This window comes from Amphiura filiformis, chromosome 7 (genome assembly GCF_039555335.1).
Source record: "Amphiura filiformis chromosome 7, Afil_fr2py, whole genome shotgun sequence".
Classification (NCBI taxonomy): Eukaryota; Metazoa; Echinodermata; class Ophiuroidea; order Amphilepidida; family Amphiuridae; genus Amphiura; species Amphiura filiformis.
In genome coordinates, this window is record NC_092634.1 from 41,036,405 (window position 1) to 41,055,629 (window position 19,225).

The following is a 19,225-nucleotide window of genomic DNA, read 5'->3' on the forward strand; positions in this document are numbered from 1 at the left end:
AGATATGCGCTCTGCTCTTATATTTCTCAGAAAGGGTGGTTTTATGTTTAAATTTGACCTGAAAAGCGGTTATATCATCACATTGACATTTGTGCTGCGCATAGAGAATTTTTAGGATTTGCATGGAATTCGCGTTCCAAGAGCGTGTTTTACAGATTTAAACAGTTGCCCTTTGGCCTCTCCTCGGCTCCTTTCATCTTTAGCAAAATTGTTCGCCCATTGGTTAAAAAAGTGGAGAGGAGAAGGTAAGTCAATAGTAGTCTTTTTAGACGATGGACTTGGGTTTGCTAGTTCACTTTCTGAAGCCATTCGTGTAAGCGAGGAAGTAAAAGCAGATCTGATAGCCTCTGGGTTTGTTCCAAACGTGCAAAAGAGTGTATGGGATCCAGTGCAGAAGATCGAGTGGTTAGGCTATTATATAGACCTAGAAGATGGTTCTTTTGTGATTCCTGAAAGGCGTATTGTGAGTAAAAAAAAAGGCATTCATGATATTTTACAGGGGAATGAAATGAATAGAGCATCAGCAAGGCAAATCGCCAGAGTGGTCGGAAAGATTATGTCCACCAATCTCGTGACGGGTAACATAGCTAGGGGTATGACAAAAGCTTTACACGTGTGTATTGAATCAAGGTTATCTTGGGATTTTCCTGTTTTAATTCCAATAGAAGCAGTAAGCGAGTTGTCATTTTGGAGCTCAAATGTGGAAAGTTTGAACAAGTCCAGTATCGGACCAAAAGCCGAATGTTCAAGAATTGTGTTCTCTGACGTCAGTAGGTCAGGATTTGGTGGTTATATAGTAGATATTGGTAACACAGTAGCACGTGGATTGTGGGATAGTAGTGAATCCCAAAAAAGTTCCACATGGAGAGAACTTAAAGCAGTTGAGTTGGTACTTAAATCCTTAGCACACGAGCTGTCCAGCCGAAGGACTAAGTGGTGTACAGATAACCAAGGTGTTGAAAAGATTGCAGTGCAAGGTAGTATGAAAAGTGAATTGCAGAGTATTGCTTTGAGCATTTGCAAGACATGTTTGGAACATAATATTCATTTAGAGATGGAATGGGTTCCAAGATCGGAAAATGATAAAGCAGACAAGCTTTCAGTAGAATTATTGACAATGATGATTGGAGTGTCTCTGATGAGTGCTTTATGTATTTTGATGACCTCTGGGGTCCACATACTGTTGATAGGTTTGCCAGCTATTATAACAAGAAAATCAAAAGGTTTAATTCTAGATTCTGGAATCCAGGTTGTGAGGCCATTGACGCTTTTACAGTTAAGTGGGAAGGCGAAAATAACTGGATAGTCCTCCAATATCAATTATATCAAGAGTGATTTTATTCATGCAGCAAATAAGAGCGGTGGGAACTATGATATGCCCATGTTGGTATTCAGCACCGTATATTGGCCTTTGCTCTTCCCAGATGGTTATAATCCAATTAGAGCAGTTGTGGGGATTTATGAAATGCCCTGGTATCCAGGTTTATTTATTCCTGGGAGGGAGGAAATGAGGAATTTGTCATGAATATTGGCAGAAGCAAGATTTTAGCAGTAAGGCTTGATTTTAGAGTGTGAGTGGATATAGATGTTTAAAAATGTATTTGGGCACTAAAAGCTGATGCTTTGTTTTTTCCCCAATGCAGGTAATATTCAACAGCGGTATTTGGGCAGAACACCAGCTTCAAGACCATCCATATTTGGACAGACTGGCAAAGATGTTACCCGATGTTATGTTGGGGCACGAGCTAATTCAACAGTTAGCGCTTACTCTGGGGCTATGAACAGGTGGACTGATTGGGCTAATAAGTATGGAAAATGTGTTCTTCCGGCAGATTCGGTAGATATAGCTCTGTATTTAACACATTTAAGTCAAACAGCCACATCACCTGCCCCTATCACCAAAGCTGTCTCGGGTTTATCATGGGCACATAAAATGGCAGGAGTGCCCGATCCCACTAGTTCGAGTATGGTTTCGTTTACCACGAAGGTCTGAAGAGAAAATTATCAAAACCCATTGTTAAAAAAGAGCCCATAACGTCACAAATGATCAGAGATTTGGTCGATGCTTATGTTCCAGAGGGAGGACGTGGGGTGCAAAATTTAATGAACATTAGAACAGTCACTATGTGTTTGGTTGCTTATTCCGCGTTCTTGCGTTTTGACGAATTGTCTGAAATAAAACTGCGACATTTAAATTTCACTGAGAAGGGAGTGGAAATATGTATTCCCTCAAGTAAAACAGATGTATATAGGCAGGGGAGGTCGGTAGCGGTTAGTAAGTTAAATACTCCGACTTGTCCCGTTAAAATGCTCGAGGTATATATAGATTTAGCGCAGGTCCAGTCAGAACAGTTCCTTTTTCGTAGTCTGTCAAAGACTCGGGATGGTTATAAGTTAAGGGAAGGCAACCAACCGATTTCATACACCAGGGCTCGTGAGGTTATTCTGGAAGCATTGCGCCCTTTAGTTCCAGATGTGTCCAAATTTGGAGTGCATAGCTTAAGATCAGGGGGCGCATCAGCCGCGGCAAATGCGGGTATCCAAGACAGGTTGCTGAAGAAGCACGGTAGGTGGAAAACTGACTTTGCGAAGGATGGTTATGTCAAGGAAAGCAAAGAAAGCTTGTTTTCAGTCTCTAAAGCTCTTGGGTTATAATCCCTGATAGTATGAGCTCGTAGTTGATAGTCAAAATAAAAATTGGATACTAAGGTACTGTTGAGCAAATTTTAAGAAGACAATTATTCATAAATATTGGTGGTTGCTCTTCCAGGGAGGGTTAGTGAAAGAACGGATAATGCAGGGTGGCTGGAAATTGGAATAATGGTATCTGCCATGAAGTTATATTGCATAGAGCAGATCTACGGTCTCATCCTCAATTTTTGGCCTGGGGTGAGTTTACGTAGCAGGCGAGTAACATGTTCAATTTTCAGGGTAGGCTGCCCCATTGTATTAGTGTAGGTTCCGTTAAATTATATTTGTATGAGTTCATTTGAGATTGTGGAACTTTCATTCCACCAGTCGCTCTGGATGCCGCAATAATACTGGCCTAGACCGCATAAATACTGTGTGTGATGTCTTTCTTTTTGTGTATGTTGGGTGTGGGGCCTTGAGAAAAGGTAGTTTAGGGAAGAAAGCATTTATTCGACCATCCGCATCGGGAAGTATTGTCCAGCAAAATAGCTATAGGCCTATTTGCCAGTAATTCGTGTTGAAACATTACGTTATTATAAAAATATGAAGATGAACTAAGGTTTTCAGAATAGGCCCAGCTTATATAAATACATTCCTTGCGTATTTATTTATTTATTTATTTATTTATTTATTTATTTATTTATTTATTTATTTATTATATTATAGAACTACACATATATTTTCAATTTGTTATTTGTTATTGGAAACAAAAGAACTTTTGTACAAGAAAATATTATTTAAAACAATGACTTAAGTTACAGAAAACAATTCTTGTAAAGTCACTTTAATATATGAAAATGTAAAGCGAATGCTGAAATTCTTGGGAAAGAATCAGGCCTGGAAAGAATGATGGTATTAAACAAAACTTGATTTGCATTGTATCGATGAAACCAGTTGAAATAAGAACGAATCATTTTAATGTCATTGTTTAGGAAAAAATAATGCTCGGAATATTGTTAATATGCATAAACGTAATCGCGCATTCTTCACGGAGCTTCAACTAATTTCGTGCAAAAACCGGTGGACCATCATCGCCTATAGACCGGAACGGTATAACAATTGAAATGACAGGACAGATTGGTGGACAGATTTTTTTGCTAAATTGGATAGGGTCTATGCCCTAAGTTGAGAATGGACCGTCCCACTCGATTTGTGAAAAGGTCGCGAACCCTTTTGGTGGACCCAAGAAACTGTCTAAAATGAGGCTAAATTGAAAAGAAATGGGGGTTTAAATTGAACTTTGGAATTTGAAAAGTGTAAATCACGTTGGGTCTAAGGCTGTGCTAACACTTTTCTTTGATGACTTTGACCACAATTTTTTATTTTTTCAAATATCTTAAAAAATACAAGAATCTAAGCTAATTGAACAGACAGTAGCACAGAGCATACCTTGAGAGGACACTTGGCTCATTTGCATGGCAGTCGGACTCTCCATTGTATTTGTTCATTTGTGTATGGAGAGCAATGGCGACCCTTCATTGTATTTGTTCATTTGTGTATGGAGAGCCATTCTTGGAGCCCATGGGACTCAGGCTAGGTCCTCAGGTAGAGTCAGACGCTGTATATACTAGAAACGCATATTCTTAATTCCGCGTTTATTCAATGTTAGCATTAAATTTGTATTGCCCGGCAGCGCGCGCAATGGAAAAACCTGAATGTGTTACATAAAAAGAAATGAAAATTAAAAAAAGTCGGGTTCCACCTGAGTACATATTAAATGGGTGTAGAAATTGTTCTGAAAATATTAATTAATTTAGACAAACATACGGGATATAATGAACCTTTGACATGACGCCATGATGACATGATTTTATTAGTCGTTTTATATCACCTATACCGTGTGTCATAATACCAATATTTTGTAATTTTATATAAGAACTAATATTTTGCATCATAAATGCGCAGTCCATATGTACAAAAACGAATACTAATCTTCAAGATATTAAGCTTTAGAAGACTTCAAAATAACATGTCACTAAGCAGGTCATAGGTGCTGGCCTTGTCCTATTGTACTTGTTCATTTGTGTATGGAGAGCTCACTGACCTGTATAGAGGTCAATGGGAGCTAGAGCTTCTTTACGGGGCACTGTCGGTTTCAGGGCGTAGTTCATTGAACTCAACGGGCTGTTATTTATTTATTTATTTATTTATTTATTTATTTATTAGAACATACACTTTTGTAACCGTGGCACACGCCAATCCGGCGGTGCGTTCATAAACAAGATATTAAAGGAAACAAAGCAAATTACACAAATATTATACAAAGGTGACTTAAAAAGCACAAGTCAAAAGTAAAACTTGTTGTACAGCAAAAGAAATACATATTGAACTAGTGGCAAATGGTGGTCATAGACCACAAACCTAGCTGGGGCATGTTGGTGTTGTGGAGGTATCTGACCCCTACAAAATGTTCCAAAAATGCTCCCCTGGTCATGGGGTTTGTTTTCACCGAGTTTGAGTCCCGTACTCCTAACAGATGTCAAAAAAATTCAATTCTAAGATTTGACCCCAGATGACCTTTGACCTGACCTATGCATGATGTTCCATAATGTTCCCCTGGTCTTGAGGTTTGTTGTCACCATGTTTGAGCCCCGTCCGTACCTCTTACAGATATCCAGAAAATGAAAGTCTACGATTTGACCCCAGATGACCTTTGACATGACCCTTGCAGTGTTCCAAAATGTTCCCCAGGTCAGTAAGTTTGTCGTTGTGGAGTTTGAGCCCCGTACCCCTAACAGATGTTCAGAAAATGCATTTAGAAAATTTGACCTCTACATGACCTTTGACCTGACACCTGCAAAATGTTCCCCTGGTCATGAGATTTGTTGTCACTGAGTTTGAGCCCCATACCCCTTGCAGATATCCAGAAAATGAAGTTATAAAGATTTGACCCCAGATAACCTTTGACCTGACCCCTGCAAAGTGTTCCAACATGTTCCCCTGATCATTAAGTTTGTTGTCACCAAGTTTGAGCCCCGTACCCCTTACAGATGTCCAGGAAATGCGTTTCTAAAATTTGACCTCTGCATGACCTTTGACCTGACACCCGCAAAATGTTCCCCTGGTCATGAGATTTATTGTATCGAGTTTGAGCTCCATACTCCTTACAGATGTCCAGATAATGCAATTGTAAGATTTTACCCCTTAATGACCTTTGACCCCAATTCTGTGTGCAAGGTATGGGCACTGGGTAAAGCCGATGCACATGTGTAAGTGACGTCGTTGTGCTATGTAATATGTGGCAGAAGAAGCATTTTGGAAGTATTTGGTTAAATACCGGAAATGCCCCCTTAATGACTTTTGACCCCAATTCTGTTTGCACCCTATGGGCACTGGATATAGCCGGTACATATGTGCAAGTTACGTAATTGTAGGGTGTAACATGTAGGAAGAGAAGCATTTTGAAATTTGTTGACAGAAGAAGAAAGAAGAATCGGATAGCATTACAGTACCTAGCTGGGGGGTGTAAAGCCCCCAGCTAGGTAATGACAAATGAATGAGGAAAACACACAACTACCTCAACCCAAGTTGACTTGAAGTGGGTTTACGGCAATAAAAATATTATATACGATATAGATTATATAAAACAAGCAACGCAGAATTTAGCACATACAATTATTTATTAGTTGTCAGTAGTCTTCAATTCTGATCTTGCTTTCCACGCTCTCTTTGCGAAAGATTTACAGAATTTATCAAAAATTTCATATATGTGACGTGTCATGTCAAAAGGAGACACTTTTGGGCAGGAGCATAAATGGAGAAATAGCCAAAAATCTGCCCGGTGGTGATTTTTTCACAATTTGGGTTTGTTGCAAATTTGTGATGTTATTAATGTTAAAAATATTGCCTGATAGTTTCAGACCGGAATATAATTGGCATCTTGTATTTTTTGAGACATTTTTCAAGGTAATTCCTACTCTCAACATTGTCAATAATATTTTTAAAGGCCGATATCTCAATTTCCAATTTTAAAATACCATAACTTACGAACTCAATATCTTCGCTTAGGAATATCCGATTTCATTGGGGAAAATGGGATTGTGGAGCAAAATATCTCTATATTTAAGATGTGTAAAAACCTCAAAATTGATAACCTGCCCAAAAGTGTCTCCTTTTGACATGACACGTCACATATAGGCTATCATCAGCATTAGTTATATTACTTAAAGTGGTCGCTGTACCTTTCCATGAATCCCACATTGTATCAACATCATCAAAAGAATCAATATCCCAATCGCAAAAGTTTAACCTCAATTTATTTTGGTAAGCTACATAATCTGTGTCTTTTTGAATATTCCAAATAACCTTTTTGTTATTGTTAACAAATTTTTTATCCATATCCTTACACTTCTTCAACATGTTCAAAGTCAATAATAAGACATTATGGTCACTGCCTAAACCGTATTTACGTTCGTCATCAACTATCATTTGACTTACTCTTTGCATGAAACTATCAGAACATAACATATAATCAATAGTACTCTTCAAATTACCTCTAGACCCAAGTTATTTTACCAATACATTTTTTAGTACAATTTAAAATCTCTAAATTTGAATCATCACGAAAATTAAGTAGGCGTTCACCATTACTGTTTAATACAGGGTCACCAAAGGGAATTTCCCGGCCAATTCTGGCGTTCATGTCGCTCATGATCAAGATATCTGGATCGTCATCTTGATCCTCAATGAGCATAACTTCAGAAAGTAATTGACCATATAATTCATTAGTCAAGTCCGCGTTAACACCTTCACCTGGGAAATACGCTACTGCTATACATGTATACATTGGTTTATCATCGAAACACACTTTAACCCACAACCTTTCATACTCATCAGTGAATGAATTAAAGACATCGTCATCAATAACAACACAAGTCGACTCGGAAATTAAAAGACCGATGCCCCCTCCCCCTTTATTAATTCTATTTTTGCCCACCCATCTGTAACCTTGAATATTAACTCCATCATCTCCTTTAAAGAAAGTTTCAGCAATGCCAAAAACATCAAATTTTTCATCATTAATTAACTTCTCAACTTCATGAACTTTTGGATGAAGTCTGTTTACATTGTTGAAAGCAAGTTTAATTTTAGTTTGTGTACAGTTATTTCTAATTGACTTATTCTTACCTCCCCGTCTATGACGGCGTTTTTTGGGTTTTGTGACTTTTAGTAGACTTGTTAAGAGGTTGAACGCTGCATTTTTTAGTACAAAGGTCCCACTTGGCATGGATGTTACTTGAGGCAAGAAAAAGATTCATCAAAGAGACACTCTGTCTCTATGCATAAAACCCCTAATTAGCATAAATTATGCTAATTAGCACCCAAAATATGGCATTTTCTAATGTTGAGCCCATTTCACTTAAAAGCAGGTGAAAACAGTTGAATTTGGATTAATTTAGGATAAGGAATTAATTTTGGGGGTTGTTTTGGGAATATGTGTCCATTCTGACCCCCAAATCCAAGATGGCCGCTGGCCGCCATCTTTAAAATACACGTTTTTACAACTTTTGAATCATCCAACTTGTGTGATATATTAATTTATACTAATTTGGGGCTGTAGAGCTCATTTCCGGCATTAATTTGATTAAAGGAGTTAATTTAAAGGTGTATTTATTTGCTATACAGGGTGAGTCAGACAAAACCAATAGTTCACGCGGCCCTGGATAACCAACCAATCCTGCCACCACCAATCGCAACTTATCATCTAGAAGATTTCTATCATGCCCAGAATCGCCAAAGGAAGTCCAAGCAGTCCTTTTCTAATGCCTGCTTTGACAGTTACATCACTGAATGTCGAAGGACTCTCTACCGCCAAGCAAAATATCATCAGCGGATTGTACAACAATCTCCACTGTGATGTCCTGTGCCTACAGGAAACTCATAAAGGAGCGACTAACCACCGCCCAACCATACCAGGTATGGTCCTTGCCGTTGAGAGACCACGTCGTCAATACAGGGAGCGCGATATTTGTGAATGAAGTTATTGTGATTGAAGCCACTATGATGTCTGATGACAACAACATTGAAGTTCTCACTGTTGACCTCAGTAATGTAACAATAACATCAGTCTATAAGCCACCAGCAGAAGACTTCAAGCTCCTTCTCTTCACTTCTAACACTGACACCAAGCCATGTATCTTCATCGGCGATTTCAACAGCCACAGCACTCAATGTGGTTACAAAGAAACCAACAACGACGGAGCTGAGCTGCAGTTGAGGAATGGATAGACAAACACCAGCTGAGCCTTATTCATGATTCCAAACTTCCTCCTTCGTTCCATAGTACCCGTTGGAAGAGAGGATACAACCCTGATCTAGCTATTGTCACTAACAATATCTCTGACATGTGTAAGAAGATTGTATTGAATCCAGTTCCCCAAACACAACACCGGCCAATGGTATCCACGTTAACACCGTAATCTCACCAAACATAGTGCCTTTTCAGCGACGCTTCAATTACAAGAAAGCAGACTGGAACGGATTCACAAAAGAGCTTGACCAGAAGGTGAAGAGAATTACTCCAACTCCAGACAACTATGACACCTTTGCCCAACTAGTTTCCAAGACTGCTCGTAGACATATACCAAGAGGCTGCAGGGTGGAATACATACCATGCCTTTCCAAAGAATGTGCAGAAGAATACCAAGAGTATGTAACCATGTTTAAAGCTGACCCTTTCGCCGAGGAAACAACAGGTGCGACAGTTATGGAATCCATCTCCAAAGAGCGTAATAAGATCTGGCATACCCTCATAGAGTCAGCAGACATGACCCGCAACAGCAAGAAGGCATGGTCCACCATCCGCAAACTTCAAGGTGACCCTACAACAGCCCCACTGCAGCCCAAAGTCACACCCAACCAGGTTGCCCACCAACTGCTCCTGAATGGAAGAAGTGGCAAGAAACATAAGACCAAATTAGACCGCAAGAAATACAGCGGAGACTCCGGCTTCACCAAGCCCTTTACTATGCAGGAGCTGGAAGCAGGAATCGCCAAACTCCAACCAGGGAAAGCAATTGACCTTGACAACATCGCAACTGAGCAGCTGAAGAACTTTGGCAAAGAAATGGCTCTTACAGCTCTACAACACCGTCGCAGCCACAGACTCCCTAAGATCTGGAAGAAGTCTCACATCATCGGTCTGCTGAAGCCAGGAAATATCCATCCATCCCAAAGAGATATCGACCAATATCGCTTCTCAGCCATACCTACAAGCTATTCGAACGCCTCCTGCTCAACAGACTGGCACCTGTGGTAGACGAGCAACTCATGCCAGAACAAGCAGGTTTCCGTCCTGGCAAATCAACAACAAGCCAAGTTCTCAACCTTACCTAGCACATTGAGGATAGATTTGAGGATGGATTGGTAACCGGAGTTGTTTTCGTCGACCTCTCAGCAGCTTACGATACCGTCAATCATAGATGTCTCCTCAGCAAAATCCTGGAGCTAACCAAAGATATCCACCACCTGACGGAGCTCATCGAATGCATGCTTGACAACAGGATGTTCTTTGTTCAGCTTGGAGACAAGAAGAGCCGGTGGCGAAGACCCAGGAACGGACTACCCCAAGGCAGTGTTCTCGCACCTCTCCTGTTCTATATATACACCAATGATCAACCGAGAAGTGAAGACACCCAACGCTTCATATATGCAGACGATCTTGGCATCAGTGCACAACACACCGACTTCACTGTTGTAGAACAGAGACTCTCCAAAGCCCTGGATGAGCTCACGCCATACTATGAGGAAAACTACTTCCGTGCCAACCCATCCAAGACACAGGTGTGTGCTTTCCACCTCCGCAACCGTGAAGCTAAACGTCAACTGAAAGTGACCTGGTCTGGAACCACACTAGAGCACTGTGAAACACCCGTATATCTGGGAGTCACTCTCGACCGTACACTCTCATACAAGAGCCACATTGAGAAGACAAGGAGCAAAGTTTGTTCACGAAACAACATTTTGAACAAGCTCACTGGATCCAGATGGGGAGCCCGACCAGACACTCTCAGATCAGCAGCCTTGGCTTTATGCTACTCTAGTGCTGAATATAATATGCCTGCCCAGTGTGGGGAAGATCAACTCATGCCAAGAAGGTGGACCCAGCACTCAACTCATGCTGTCGACTTATCACTGGATGCCTCCGATCAACACCAACGGAGAGTCTCTACACCTTAGCTGCTATAGCCCCTCCAGATGTACGCCGACAAGTGACCAGCATGCAAGAGCGTGAGCGTCAGACCACTGATATGAACACCCCAAGGAAGCGGAAAGACTCACCCTGTGGAAAGAGAGATCTCCCAATTCACCAGCTATGGGACTACAACCCAGTGAGCAGCTACCACCTGGAGCTGATTCCACATGGCCTGAGTGGCGGTGTCTCAACAGACTAAGATCAGGGGTCGGAAGGTGCAAGGTCGCTTTGCAGAAATGGGGATACCTACCAGAAGGACAAAACACTACCTGTGAGTGTGGAACGGTTCAACAGACTATGGAACACCTGCTGGTCTGTCCACAGATGGGGCAACATTGCACACATGAGGACCTAGCTGAATTCAACGATTCTGCTCGTCACTGCGTCAGCTATTGGCTCGGGCGCATTTGACCCTGCGCTTGGACACGCTAAGAAGAAGTATGACTGCATAGTCCAATAAAAAGTAACTATTTCAAGTTCAAAGGTCCACTTTTAGGAACTGAACATGACTGCGTGTGTGCAGATTAACCGGCCATTTTGGATTGTCAAAATGGCCGCCATATTGGTATTCAAAAAATGGTAAACATTGGTTTTCATTACAAGTGAATCCTAGACTTCAAAAAAAGCAAATTATAGAAAATCCCCACAATTGCCAACGACCAAAATTTTGGTGACGCACTGAACTAAACTATATATTCAAACATAAGTTTGATGTTCATTCATCTACAATATTGTCAAAGACTGGTACATTGGAATTTACATTTAAAAACCACTGTGCCCTTTTCAAATGACTTCCTATCTTATAAACAGTGCCAGAAATGATTTTCCGACCCCCATGTTAGTATTAATTGATATGCCACACAAGTCTGTAGCTCGATTGGTTCAAAAGTTGTAAAAACGCATATTTTAAAGATGGCGGCCAGCAGCCATCTTGGATTTTAAGAGGTCAGAATGGCCACATATTCCCAAAATTATCCCTAAAATTAATTCCTCATCCTAAATCAATCCAAATTCAACTGTTAACAAGTCTAAGGGGTGAAAATGGGGCGAACGCTGCATTTTTTAGTACAAAGGTCCCACTTGGCATGAATGTTCCTTGGGGCAAAAGGAAAAGATTCATCCAAAGAGACACTCTGTATCTATGCATAAAACCCCCTAATTTGCATAAATTAACCAATATAACCCAAAATATGGTATTTTTTTAACTTTTAGCCCATTTCACTTAAAAACATGTGTAAACAGTTGAATTTGGATTGATTTAGGATGAGGAATTAATTTTAGGGATAATTTTGGGAATATGTGGCCATTCTGACCTCTAAAATCCAAGATGGCTGCTGGCCGCCATCTTTAAAATATGCGTTTTTACAACTTTTGAACCAATCGAGCTACAGACTTGTGTGGCATATCAATTAATACTAACATGGGGGTGGGAAACTCATTTCTGGCACTGTTTATAAGATAGGAAGTCATTTGAAAAGGGCACAGTGGTTTTTTAAATGTAAATTCCAATGTACCAGTCTTTGACAATATTGTAGATGAATGAACATCAAACTTATGTTTGAATATATAGTTTGGTTCAGTGCGTCACCAAAATTTTGGTCGTTGGCAATTGTGGGGATTTTCTATAATTTGCTTTTTTTGAAGTCTAGGATTCACTTGTAATGAAAACCAATGTTTACCATTTTTAAATACCATATGGCGGCCATTTTGACAATCCAAAATGGCCGGTTAATCTGCACACACGCAGTCATGTTCAGTTCCTAAAAGTGGACCTTTGAACTTGAAATAGTTACTTTTTATTGGACTATGCAGTCATACTTCTTCTTAGCGTGTCCAAGCGCAGGGTCAAATGCGCCTGAGCCAATAGCTGACGCAGTGACGAGCAGAATCGTTGAATTCAGCTAGGTCCTCATGTGTGCAATGTTGCCCCATCTGTGGACAGACCAGCAGGTGTTCCATAGTCTGTTGAACCGTTCCACACTCACAGGTAGTGTTTTGTCCTTCTGGTAGGTATCCCCATTTCTGCAAAGCGACCTTGCACCTTCCGACCCCTGATCTTAGTCTGTTGAGACACCGCCACTCAGGCCATGTGGAATCAGCTCCAGGTGGTAGCTGCTCACTGGGTTGTAGTCCCATAGCTGGTGAATTGGGAGATCTCTCTTCCACAGGGTGAGTCTTTCCGCTTCCTTGGGGTGTTCATATCAGTGGTCTGACGCTCACGCTCTTGCATGCTGGTCACTTGTCGGCGTACATCTGGAGGGGCTATAGCAGCTAAGGTGTAGAGACTCTCCGTTGGTGTTGATCGGAGGCATCCAGTGATAAGTCGACAGCATGAGTTGAGTGCTGGGTCCACCTTCTTGGCATGAGTTGATCTTCCCCACACTGGGCAGGCATATTATATTCAGCACTAGAGTAGCATAAAGCCAAGGCTGCTGATCTGAGAGTGTCTGGTCGGGCTCCCCATCTGGATCCAGTGAGCTTGTTCAAAATGTTGTTTCGTGAACAAACTTTGCTCCTTGTCTTCTCAATGTGGCTCTTGTATGAGAGTGTACGGTCGAGAGTGACTCCCAGATATACGGGTGTTTCACAGTGCTCTAGTGTGGTTCCAGACCAGGTCACTTTCAGTTGACGTTTAGCTTCACGGTTGCGGAGGTGGAAAGCACACACCTGTGTCTTGGATGGGTTGGCACGGAGGTAGTTTTCCTCATAGTATGGCGTGAGCTCATCCAGGGCTTTGGAGAGTCTCTGTTCTACAACAGTGAAGTCGGTGTGTTGTGCACTGATGCCAAGATCGTCTGCATATATGAAGCGTTGGGTGTCTTCACTTCTCGGTTGATCATTGGTGTATATATAGAACAGGAGAGGTGCGAGAACACTGCCTTGGGGTAGTCCGTTCCTGGGTCTTCGCCACCGGCTCTTCTTGTCTCCAAGCTGAACAAAGAACATCCTGTTGTCAAGCATGCATTCGATGAGCTCCGTCAGGTGGTGGATATCTTTGGTTAGCTCCAGGATTTTGCTGAGGAGACATCTATGATTGACGGTATCGTAAGCTGCTGAGAGGTCGACGAAAACAACTCCGGTTACCAATCCATCCTCAAATCTATCCTCAATGTGCTAGGTAAGGTTGAGAACTTGGCTTGTTGTTGATTTGCCAGGACGGAAACCTGCTTGTTCTGGCATGAGTTGCTCGTCTACCACAGGTGCCAGTCTGTTGAGCAGGAGGCGTTCGAATAGCTTGTAGGTATGGCTGAGAAGCGATATTGGTCGATATCTCTTTGGGATGGATGGATATTTCCCTGGCTTCAGCAGACCGATGATGTGAGACTTCTTCCAGATCTTAGGGAGTCTGTGGCTGCGACGGTGTTGTAGAGCTGTAAGAGCCATTTCTTTGCCAAAGTTCTTCAGCTGCTCAGTTGCGATGTTGTCAAGGTCAATTGCTTTCCTGGTTGGAGTTTGGCGATTCCTGCTTCCAGCTCCTGCATAGTAAAGGGCTTGGTGAAGCCGGAGTCTCCGCTGTATTTCTTGCGGTCTAATTTGGTCTTATGTTTCTTGCCACTTCTTCCATTCAGGAGCAGTTGGTGGGCAACCTGGTTGGGTGTGACTTTGGGCTGCAGTGGGGCTGTTGTAGGGTCACCTTGAAGTTTGCGGATGGTGGACCATGCCTTCTTGCTGTTGCGGGTCATGTCTGCTGACTCTATGAGGGTATGCCAGATCTTATTACGCTCTTTGGAGATGGATTCCATAACTGTCGCACCTGTTGTTTCCTCGGCGAAAGGGTCAGCTTTAAACATGGTTACATACTCTTGGTATTCTTCTGCACATTCTTTGGAAAGGCATGGTATGTATTCCACCCTGCAGCCTCTTGGTATATGTCTACGAGCAGTCTTGGAAACTAGTTGGGCAAAGGTGTCATAGTTGTCTGGAGTTGGAGTAATTCTCTTCACCTTCTGGTCAAGCTCTTTTGTGAATCCGTTCCAGTCTGCTTTCTTGTAATTGAAGCGTCGCTGAAAAGGCACTATGTTTGGTGAGATTACGGTGTTAACGTGGATACCATTGGCCGGTGTTGTGTTTGGGGAACTGGATTCAATACAATCTTCTTACACATGTCAGAGATATTGTTAGTGACAATAGCTAGATCAGGGTTGTATCCTCTCTTCCAACGGGTACTATGGAACGAAGGAGGAAGTTTGGAATCATGAATAAGGCTCAGCTGGTGTTTGTCTATCCATTCCTCAACTGCAGCTCAGCTCCGTCGTTGTTGGTTTCTTTGTAACCACATTGAGTGCTGTGGCTGTTGAAATCGCCGATGAAGATACATGGCTTGGTGTCAGTGTTAGAAGTGAAGAGAAGGAGCTTGAAGTCTTCTGCTGGTGGCTTATAGACTGATGTTATTGTTACATTACTGAGGTCAACAGTGAGAACTTCAATGTTGTTGTCATCAGACATCATAGTGGCTTCAATCACAATAACTTCATTCACAAATATCGCGCTCCCGTATTGACGACGTGGTCTCTCAACGGCAAGGACCATACCTGGTATGGTTGGGCGGTGGTTAGTCGCTCCTTTATGAGTTTCCTGTAGGCACAGGACATCACAGTGGAGATTGTTGTACAATCCGCTGATGAAATTTTGCTTGGCGGTAGAGAGTCCTTCGACATTCAGTGATGTAACTGTCAAAGCAGGCATTAGAAAAGGACTGCTTGGACTTCCTTTGGCGATTCTGGGCATGATAGAAAGCTTCTAGATGATAAGTTGCGATTGGTGGTGGCAGGATTGGTTGGTTATCCAGGGCCGCGTGAACTATTGGTTTTGTCTGACTCACCCTGTATAGCAAATAAATACACCTTTAAATTAACTCCTTTAATCAAATTAATGCCGGAAATGAGCTCTACAGCCCCAAATTAGTATAAATTAATATATCACACAAGTTGGTAGCCAGTATGATTCAAAAGTTGTAAAAACGTGTATTTTAAAGATGGCGGCCAGCGGCCATCTTGGATTTGGGGGTCAGAATGGACACATATTCCCAAAACAACCCCCAAAATTAATTCCTTATCCTAAATTAATCCAAATTCAACTGTTTTCACCTGCTTTTAAGTGAAATGGGCTCAACATTAGAAAATGCCATATTTTGGGTGCTAATTAGCATAATTTATGCTAATTAGGGGGTTTTATGCATAGAGACAGAGTGTCTCTTTGGATGAATCTTTTTCTCTTGCCTCAAGTAACATCCATGCCAAGTGGGACCTTTGTACTAAAAAATGCAGCGTTCAACCTCTTAACAAGTCTACTATTTATCATCATTTTTAAACACATCATTATTATTATCAATACACACACAATCATCATAATCAGCAACATATTCAAGTTCATCAATTAAAGGTGAAAAAGAGTTCGTGCATTCCACGATGCTTGCTATATCCTAGTAGCGGTTATCCTGGTAATAATATCCATTATGTTCATGTCTGTTGTAGCTTTCGCGGCAATAATATGACTTGTGTCCGAATTCATGGCAAGAATGACATTGCACCGGGCGACGATGTCTACAGTCACTGGTTTCGTGGTTTGTCAGGCCACAGAGATTGCACCGGGCATCGCGTTTGCGTCTGTGTTCTGAGTTCATGTGCGGTCGTTGTCTTCTTTCGTTTTGATAGCCACGCGAGTCTCTTCTTGCTGGTTTCCTGTGCTCTGATGATTCCGATTCTGTAGGTCTTGTCTTCGTTGGTACTATCTTATGCGTTTCATTTAAGTTCCGTAAAAGATTCCGAGTACCCACTACCGAAAGATGCAACTTCCTGCTGTTGAAATTGTTCCCATCAATATCGTTGTTCCGGTGTAGGAAGTTGCCATCGTTGTCCACAAAATCACAAGACTTCTCTGTAGATATTCGCGTCAAAGCCACGTTATTTTAAGTGCTTTTATGTTATTGCAAAACGGATCGTGGCGAAAGCTAATAAATAATTCATACCAGGGTTTAATTGATCTGGGATGCGGACATTTCATTATTCGCAAACCGCCGGGATTCGATATAGGTTTGCGTTGTAAAATGAAAATGTGAATAAGAGTGTCATCCTCCTGATACTAGCATCAATTGGGCTACTTGGCTGTCACTTACTTGTAATTACTCGACATTGCTGCAAGAGAAAAAGAAAACGTTCGTTAAACGTCGAAAAAAAACAACGAATAGGCTCGAGTCGGATCTGGGCGGTAAAATGTGCAAATGAATAAGGCTCGACTTGATTTTGTTTGATGATCTCAATCAATCGATTGTTTTTGTAGATATAAACAGCCGCCATCTTCAGATCGATATCAAAAATTTATCTCAAAAACATAGTCATGGAATATAAATGAAAATACTTAACAATACTTAGCCTCTCTAGATTATATACCGAAAGACGCTATGGCAACTATATCAGATAGCAAGACATGCCAACCTTAAATTATGGTAGGCCTGGGAACGTCATGCCAACGTTGTTACACCAACCTAACATTATCGGTATGCCGTCGTCAAGCCAACACCATCAAATGACAGTCGGCATGCCAACGTAGCCAGCCAACCTTAAAATGACGGTCGTTATACGCCGAGGTTGGACCAACTTTGTTATGACAACCTTAAAATGATAATCTTGTAAACAAACCGTGCTCGAATTTAATTGACAGATGACGTCAGACGCGATAAATTGTTTTATCTTTGTCTTTCATTATATCTGAGTACTTACGTTTCTCTATGACAATCAAAATGGCTTCTACATTGGCAGTTTCCATTGTATCTACTAAGTCAAACCGCAATTTCATGACTAACTCCAGGAATTTATCTGTGCGTTGTGGCTTTCCTTCTGCCCATTCAACTATAACGTGCAGCAACTGAAATGAAAGTGAAATAATGACGATATTTTAAGCTATAGAAGTTTTGTGTTCAAGAAACATGACGACAAATATCATATACCGGGAAACGCAGTGTCACCATACCCGATATAAATATATTTATATATATATGTATAATACAAACTGAAATGCCTTGATTATTTGAGCCGATTGAATTTATATCGACGGCGTTGAAAAAGTAATTTACTCCGCTTTACATAATTTGTTGGGCATGATGTGATCGGTGAAATTTTTGTGGAAAACATATGAGTATAACGGCACCATTTAAAACCTTGAAATGTTAGCAAAAGTCAATACCACGCCCCAATCAGAGAGATGGTTGGTCTTTGCGGCAACGTCTGTCAAGCCGTGCAGAGTAGCCGCAGAAATTTGTCCAAGCCAGGGTTGCGACACTCCCACGATTTTGATAAAATCCAATAGATGTATGTACAGGTCATCGGAGCGTACTATGTGAGCGACATAGAGCAGGTGTTCCTCAACGATGTCAACATGGTGGGCAATTACAAATTCGATCAAAGTTTCTACAATTCGACGGTTCAATCCTAGCTTAGCTGCGATGCTAAGTATATGACAGCTGAGTTCTCTGCCGATCAAGGCTCTTCCCGTGTAGATTAACTTCAGAATGGTGTCCCAAGCATCCCGATTCATACCCGCCCAGATATGTCGGATATGGACACTGCTAACAGATGGGTCTCGTTCAAGGAGGCGCCTAAAATATAGGCTCGCATTACTTAATATCAGTTTATGTGCTGACAGGTTGAATCCGTCTAGTATAATGGTCACATCACAATACTGCCCTCTCTCGTATTGCAGATATAGTTCTTCAATAAAATTTGAAGTATCCACTTGAATTTCAAGCATTCTCGGATTCATGTTGTATACTGTAAAAAGACACAAAAAAAAATAGAAATATACATTAATCGATCATCATGAAGTTCTTCTTTCGTGTAAAAGAGTGCTCAATCCTATGACGGAGAGCATGTAGGCCCTACATAATAATTTGTTCCTTCTAATTTTATGTAAATAGTCTATAAGATAGACTTCAAGTAAGCACCTACCATAACGTAATTACCCCTCTTTATTACGAGTTGAAACTCAAAATCTATACATCAGGTTTAAAAATAGCACAAACAAACCCAGGTTAATTCTGCAAATTTTGATACCACTGTAAAGTTTGTGATCATGATGACTCCTTGAATGAAAAAGATGCATTTTCGAAAATTGCACTAACAAACTGCTGAATTCTTATCTAAAAGCTATGAGTGACTCACTCTGAAGGGCGCATTACACCAAATTTTTACGCGAATGGTTCCGGTTAAAAGTATACTGGAGAAGTGTGGTGTCCTGGGGACCATGTGCTTCGTGAAGTTGGCACGTTCTGATTTAAATCAAAGGTGCTAACCTAATAATGACTAAAACAGATATTATACATGTTCGAATTACTGCTAACGGAAC